Raw genomic sequence first — 7,025 nt, 5'->3', positions numbered from 1 at the left:
ATTGCAATAAAGTAACGCGAGAAGGCGTCTGCTACGGTCTCAGCTCGAATATCTGGTAATGGAATAGCCATGCAAAATTTTGAAAGTTGACATTGCAGTGTGAGAATATGACGGTTTCCGCTTGGCGTGAATGGAAGAGGTCCGACTGTGTCTAATGCTATCTTGTCAAATGGTTTTGCTGGGGTATCGGTAATAAGCATTGGTTCACGAGTTTTTATTCTTACTAGTTTCTGCTCCTGGCAGCTTTTGCAGGAACGTATGTAATCTTCTATGTTTCGATGCATTTTCGGCCATTCGAATCGGTCTCGAATGCGGCGGTAGGTTTTGGTCACTCCCTTGTGACCTCCTATCAGGCTCTCGTGGTAATGACGGATAATATCTTCGCGTTGGTCCTCTGGTGGAGTCTGTACCTCGCCCGTGCAGATTGTGATAGTTATGGGATAGTCATGAAATACTTCATATAAATGCTGTTGGAGCATTGGTATGCTAACTTGAAGCAAGGTTTCTCCGCTTGCCGGAATGCGGAGGTTATCTATGCCTTCTATTTTGGCGCTGAGTTTTAATGCGTGTAATATGTAGGGTAACTGATGTGGTTCGATTGTGTGAAAAAAATGTCTTGCTCCTACAATGCTAAAGATTCGCCTTTCCTCGGCTTGGGTAATAATTACGCGGCCTTCAGTTAGATCTTCGTTGAGTAGGTTTGTCTCTGATAGCATTCCTAGAGCTTTTAAAGTTCTGCAAATAGGGCTGGTGAGAATTTTATCGGCAGGGATAAAGTGCGCGATATTACCAGGGCCCTCCGTGAGAGGAGCTTTAGAAATTACTATTTTGCAATGAGTTGCCGTTGTTGTTGGGCCGGCGGTGACCTGAGGGTCTGGTGCGTAAATATTATCTATCTCCTTCCATTCGCGAGTGAATTTGGGGGTCCTAAACGTAGACTGCGGTATATCTAGTATTTCTGAAGGAGATGGCAAATCCCATGAGGTGCGTGTTGGTTGTTCGACGGTATCTGTTTGCGTGAGCTCGTGCGAGGATGGTTCATGTTCTGAATCACCTTGATCTGTGGATGGCTGCGTAGGTTCCCGGGTGGAGAGAGGTGACCCCCAAGATACACGTTTTCTTGGTTTTGGGGTACTACTCGCCAATGCCTCATGCTCTTGCTCCGTGGTGACGTTGCATCCCTCATGGTGGAGTTTGCATTGGGCTCGATTTCTTCCGGTTCTATATTCCCTATGGATTGTGTTTCATCCAGGATCAAGGATGGTGGTTCCTCATAACTTGGCCTAAGTTGGGCCGCACGGCGTGCGCTTACCCGGGTTGCGATGGGTTCTTCCGAAGGCGTTATTGGTAACGCAAAAGGTACCGGATTCCTTGACAAGGCGTCTGCGTTTGCATTTACACGACCCGGTTTGTATATGATTTCATAATTATAATCCTCTAGGAGTATTCGCCATCGGGCTAGACGTGACACCGGGTCTTTAACCGAGAATAGCCATTGTAGGGGGCGATGATCAGTTACTAACGTGAATTTTCTGCCATAGATATATGTTCTGAAATGTTTGACTGCAAAAATGATCGCGAAGCATTCTTTTTCCGTTGTAGAATAGTTTTGCTGAGCCGGCGTAAGAGCTAACGATGCGTAGGCGATAGGTGGATCTTCGCCTATTTTGCCCTGACTTAGGACAGCGCCGACAGCGATGTCTGATGCGTCGGTGGTGATAATGAAGGGCTCATAAAAATTCGGATAGCGTAAAACAGGTTCTTTGCACAACGTCTGTCGTAATTCTTCAAAACTTTTCTGGTGGGCTTCGGTCCATGCAAATGGTTTCTTGGGACTCGTTAATTCTGTCAGAGGTTTGGCCTGTTGTGATAGATCCGGGATGAATCGCCTATAGTAGTTTACCAATCCTAAAAATTGTTTGAGTGTTTTGCGCGTGGTTGGAGTCGGAAAACTTTCTACTGCTCGAATTTTCTCCGGGTTTGGTCTTATTCCCTCGGATGAGATGATATGGCCCAAATAGGTTACCTCCTTTTTCAGGAATTCTGCCTTATCCGGTTGTAATGTGAGGTTATTTTCGCGTAGGCGTTGGAATAACGTTTCGAGTCGTGTTTCCATTTCCTCCAAGGTGCGTCCGTAAACTACTATGTCGTCAATGTATACGTACAGGATTTTCCCAATTAATCCCTTTAAAACGAGTTGCATGAGCCTTTGAAAAGTGGCAGGTGCATTTTTCAAACCGAACGGCATGCGCGCGTATTCGTAATGTCCATCCGGAGTTGAGAATGCCGTTTTCTCCTGATCCTCCGGGGCCATGCGTATTTGATGAAATCCGTTTGCCAAGTCAAACACAGCGAAATATTTCGCACCTCCTAACCGGTCGAAAATATCTGAAATGCGGGGAATCGGGAAACGGTCGTCGATTGTTTTCGCGTTTAATTTACGGAAGTCTACGACCAAACTCCAGCGCACATTTCCTTTCGAATCTGGTTTTTTCGGAACTAGCCAGAGGGGCGAATTGTATGGTGAGTTCGAGGGAACTATTACTCCCAAATCCTCTAAATTTTGAATTTGCTTCGATATTTCTTTCTCCTGGTCAACGCTGAAGGGATACTGTCGCGTGAATACCGGAGTTTTGTCGTCCACAGGGATGTTGTGAACGATTGTTTTCGTATCTCCCAGGGGATCGCCGGTAATAAAAAATCTATCCGCGTAACGTGTTACGATACTTTCAACCATGCGTCGCGGTTTGTCTTCTAAGTGATCTAATTTTAACGCTTTGTTAATTTTATGGATTCTTTCAATGTCGGAGTGTTGCGTGGCGACATATTCTCCTAGGTCTTCGCCTTGAAATTCCAGCTGTTCATCTGTCAGCGGTGTCAGCGGTCTAGGTGGGTCAGTAATGTCGGTCACGTTGCGCGTTTCGTCACTGGACTCCTGCGGATTCTGCTGGGTCAGCCGTTCGACGGCGCGGTCCGCGTCTTCGTCGTTATCGTCGGTGCAATCGGCTGACGCAATTTTCGTACATTCCTGTTCACCGAGGAGCGCTCGTGGGGCTTCCTGGTTGCGTTGAGAAGTTGTCAGCGTTTCTTTTATCTCCCGTGAGTTCGAGAATCCGATAGGATGAATCGGCCGTTTGCTCGTTACTAGGGTTCTATGATGAAAAGAAATTTCGCTTTCTTCTTGTAGGAGGTACGGGCTACCTAATAATCCTATAACTCCGTCAGGGAAATCCGGGTTGTCGACGACATAGAAGAGGGTTTGGCTTTCGTTTATTTTGATGCTTATGATACCGGCAGCAATGATGTATCCTTGCAGTCCTTTTACGCTGACGCTCTCGCATTTAATGATCGGCGCGTCGGTCCGTAGCGCGTTTGACTTAATCAAGTTCAACATCGAGCCGGTGTCTATTATAAATTCTCCGTTTCCCTTCCTTAGTTCCTTTGAGCGGATCTTGATTCGCGGCGAAGGAGCCTGTAAGAGTCCTGGGGACTCGCTTGGGGCTGGTGGTGATCGCGGCGAGGCGTAAAAGCTGCGCCCGCTCGATGGTCCGCGGGTGAACGGGCGTGATTGAAGTTTAAATTTTCCCTTTCTGGCGTACTATTTCGCGACGGTCTGTCATCTAGTCTCAGCGGAGGATCGCGCCCACGTTCAGGATAGCTATTTCCTAGTGGTCGGCGTGGTCCTTGGCGCCGATTAGGTCCGCGTGAATAATTATTTGAGTAGTTTGTTGGACCTGAATATTGAGTTCCGTGTGCGTTATGGTAATTATGGTGATTATGGCAATATGGATCTTGGGGTGGTGCCCTTTGAGCGTGGCCGCACCCGCAGAAACAAGACGGCTGCGGGGGTATGTATGGTGCACAGCCGTGTGGGCATCCGGACCCGCATGGTGGAGTTGCGTACCGAGATTGGCACGTGTTTGCCGGAGGGGCCGCGGGCTGGACCGTGTTCGCATAGCAAGAGCCACATGGATGGCTAGGGTATTCTGGTTGTACCTGCGGTGACGGTTCTCGCCATTCAGACCAGGTTCGATTGTAGTCGCATGGTGAAGGAGGGGTTGCTGGTAAAGGATGAACGTGAGAATTTGCCGGAGGGGCCAATTTTTTCATTTTTGCATCATTCTTATGTATTAAAAGAGCCTCGTCCATGATACCGGTGAGCGTTGTTTTTCTTGCGGTCATTACAGCCTGAGCTAATTTTGCTGGCAAGCCTCGGATGTAGGCCCGCCCTGCTAAGATGTCAAATTTTTCGGGGTCAAAGTTTTTGCCCTTTTCGTCGCGACCGCTTGCTGATGCCTTATAAAGGAGCCTGGTGAAACGGTGGGTATATTCCAGAACGGTTTCATTTTCTCTCATTGGGAGATTTGCGAGTTCTAAGCAGAGTTCCTTATACGTTTTGTTAGGGGCATATCTTTTCTGGAGCAATTTTAACAGATCTACAACGCTATTACATTCTTGTTGTTCTACGTAAAATTTAACGTGCTGGACCAATTTATCCATTAGACCTTCGAGAAAAGTGGCCTCCTGGCCGGGGGGGACTCGTGATTTTACTTTGTGTATCACGTTTAAAAAGTCTTCGAACGAAACCTTGTCAGGGTCGAAATCAGGGATTTTTTCTAAAATCCGATCCACCTTTCTCTCCTCCCTTTCGGTGATAAACCATGATTCAATATGCGATGTCCCGGATTGACCGAGGCTCCTCGTGTCTCTTATGGACGGCGAGGCTGTCGGAGGCAGTGGTGAGTTGCGAGGGGGAATCGTGTCGTGAACGAGAGGCATAGTGAGCGTTGTGAGTGGACAAGGGTTTGATCAAGTTACGGCGCGTTAAGCAACGGAAATTAATGAGTTTTAATAGTACGTGAATCCGTGTGGTTAACGAAATATCCCACTTCTGACACCAAATTGTTACGTCCCACCTGACGGGTGGTTCTTACTCTGTTACTCTGATCTTTGGGTTCTGCCGATTTAAACGCTAAAGCGTACCTTGACCTTCCTTGCGGATAATAAAGGATGCAGGATAGGGCGTTTAGTAATTGTCGATACGTGTTTGGGTTTTCAATAATATATATATTCTCGTTTGTCGTTACATACCCTTCGGTGACTTCAGGTGTTGTACGTCACTCGTTCGTTCTTGTATTCACTCACAGTTCATTCACTCGAGAGGTCTCGTTTTACGCTATGTTCGCGGTTCGGACGTTACACTAGACTCGCGGCGCGTGGCTACGACTCGACCTTGGAGATACAAGCGGTTGGTGGTGGTCCTGCACAGCACACGGGTGCACTCCTGGACTTGGTCCAATTATGAATCTGCTATCTCAGATTGCGGCGATACACTCGTGTTGAACCGTCGGCCGAGCACGTCGTTGATGATCTTCCTGGTTTCGAGTAGCCTTGAACACGGATCTACTGCGGGTCGCGAACGGACAGAACTTCGGTCCTTGCTTTACGCTATCACGGAACTGGCGTACTTGCGTTGCACCGATAACTTATACTCCCAAAAGGGGAGTAGGTCACGCTCTTTGCTTGCGAAAACCTGCAAGCAAAGGGTTTTCGCCATCGCATTCCGCAAGTTCCCTGATTTCGTATCGCGGTCGTCGCTAAGCGAGAAAACGCTGATGGTTTGCGGATTCCAGAGCAAGACCTCTTTGGAATGGCGAAAGACGAAAATGGGTTATAACTAGGGACGTAACATATGTATAATAAAGAAAATATATTAAATTTTTACAAAAATATAATGAATATATATATATCAATAATAATATACAATTAATCACAATCATACATACAATAAAACACACACTCTGCTCACAGATTATACTTAATATATTAATACTATGTTAATGGTTTTATATATTGTATATGTAAACTGAATACTTACAATCTTCTTCTTCATTTCATTTCTTCTCTATTTTAATAGAGGCAGCCTCTGATATGCAATATTTATTACAGCCTCTGTAATAATAGATTTCATTAACAATTATTTACATATGCTATAAAAAGTATATAAGAGTTATTACCAAATAAGTTCAGTGTTGGAACTGCTGATGTTAATCTTTTCCTCATGAAGTATTTTTCTTTAAAGTAGCTGCTACAGACCACCTGGAATTTCAGTTTTCAGGTGGAAGCACAGACTTTGGGTTGTCACATACTTCCACCTACTGTGCCATCCTCTTCTTATCCTTTCTCTCTTGGGGGAAGAAGAACATCCTGCTGTTTTCGTTAATACACCCTCTGATGCTGCATATTTTCTTTCTCCTTCTTTTAAGATACATTTTAATAATTAAAATTAAATATATTATTAAAACAGCAATGTAAACAGTTAATGCTTTCAGTAACAATTTAAAAAAATTCTGTACTTACTTAATTTCTATCTTCTCCTCCTGTTGCTGCATCTCATCAGCAGAAGTTATTGAAAAACCTAAAAACGTAGAAAAAATTAAAAAAAAACATCTTTTTAAATAATAATAATAGTCATAATGATAATAGCAATAGTAATGACAATAATAATAGTAATAATTATAATAATGGAATTCACTAACCTGGAAATTCTGTCACCACTGTCACCCACTGTGCGCCATATTTCTTCAGTCTCTTTAAATTTTGAAACAATTGAAAAACGCGGCGACAAATTTCGCGGGAACATGACGTCACGATATCTTTAGTTGTGTATGTTAAAATCAGTGATACAAAGCGAGTTAAAATTTGCATCAAGTTCACAAGAGTGGAGCTTGGAGGGCCTGACTCTGGCTCGCCTATCGGCGAGCGGCCCGGCAGGGCCCTCCTAACGGCTAACTGTGGCCTGAACGAAACGGCACAAGAATTCGGCGTGGCGCTTAACGTGTTAAGGGATTTGCCGCCTCTTCCCATTGGGTATGGAAGTTTAAAAGAATGCACGGAATTGTATCCCGTAAAGTTACCAAATTTGTTACAAAACATGGAATTCATTCGCAAAAAGGGGAAATTGCACACTGTGAAGTTTTCATCAATGAAGTGAAGTCGTACCTAACAGCAAACGGACCCGAAAA

The 7,025-nt window shown here is 45.0% G+C and overlaps 1 long non-coding RNA gene across 2 annotated transcripts; it reads right to left on the bottom strand.

Moving 5' to 3' along the window:
* Positions 1–5,913: 5,913 nt before the first annotated feature.
* LOC123988254 lies at positions 5,914–6,397 on the bottom strand. 2 transcript variants are annotated; one of them, XR_006829804.1, is made up of 3 exons: positions 6,361–6,397; positions 6,018–6,258; positions 5,914–5,952 (listed from the first exon to the last, which is right to left on the bottom strand). It is a non-coding gene; the product is annotated as an uncharacterized LOC123988254 (long non-coding RNA). The 2 variants fall into 2 exon arrangements; XR_006829805.1 differs by having other exon boundaries at positions 6,018–6,255; positions 6,361–6,376.
* Positions 6,398–7,025: the final 628 nt, after the last annotated feature.

The sequence above is a fragment of the Osmia bicornis genome, chromosome 10, assembly GCF_907164935.1.
Source record: "Osmia bicornis bicornis chromosome 10, iOsmBic2.1, whole genome shotgun sequence".
Classification (NCBI taxonomy): domain Eukaryota; kingdom Metazoa; phylum Arthropoda; class Insecta; order Hymenoptera; family Megachilidae; genus Osmia; species Osmia bicornis.
This window is presented reverse-complemented; position numbering and strand designations above follow the sequence as displayed.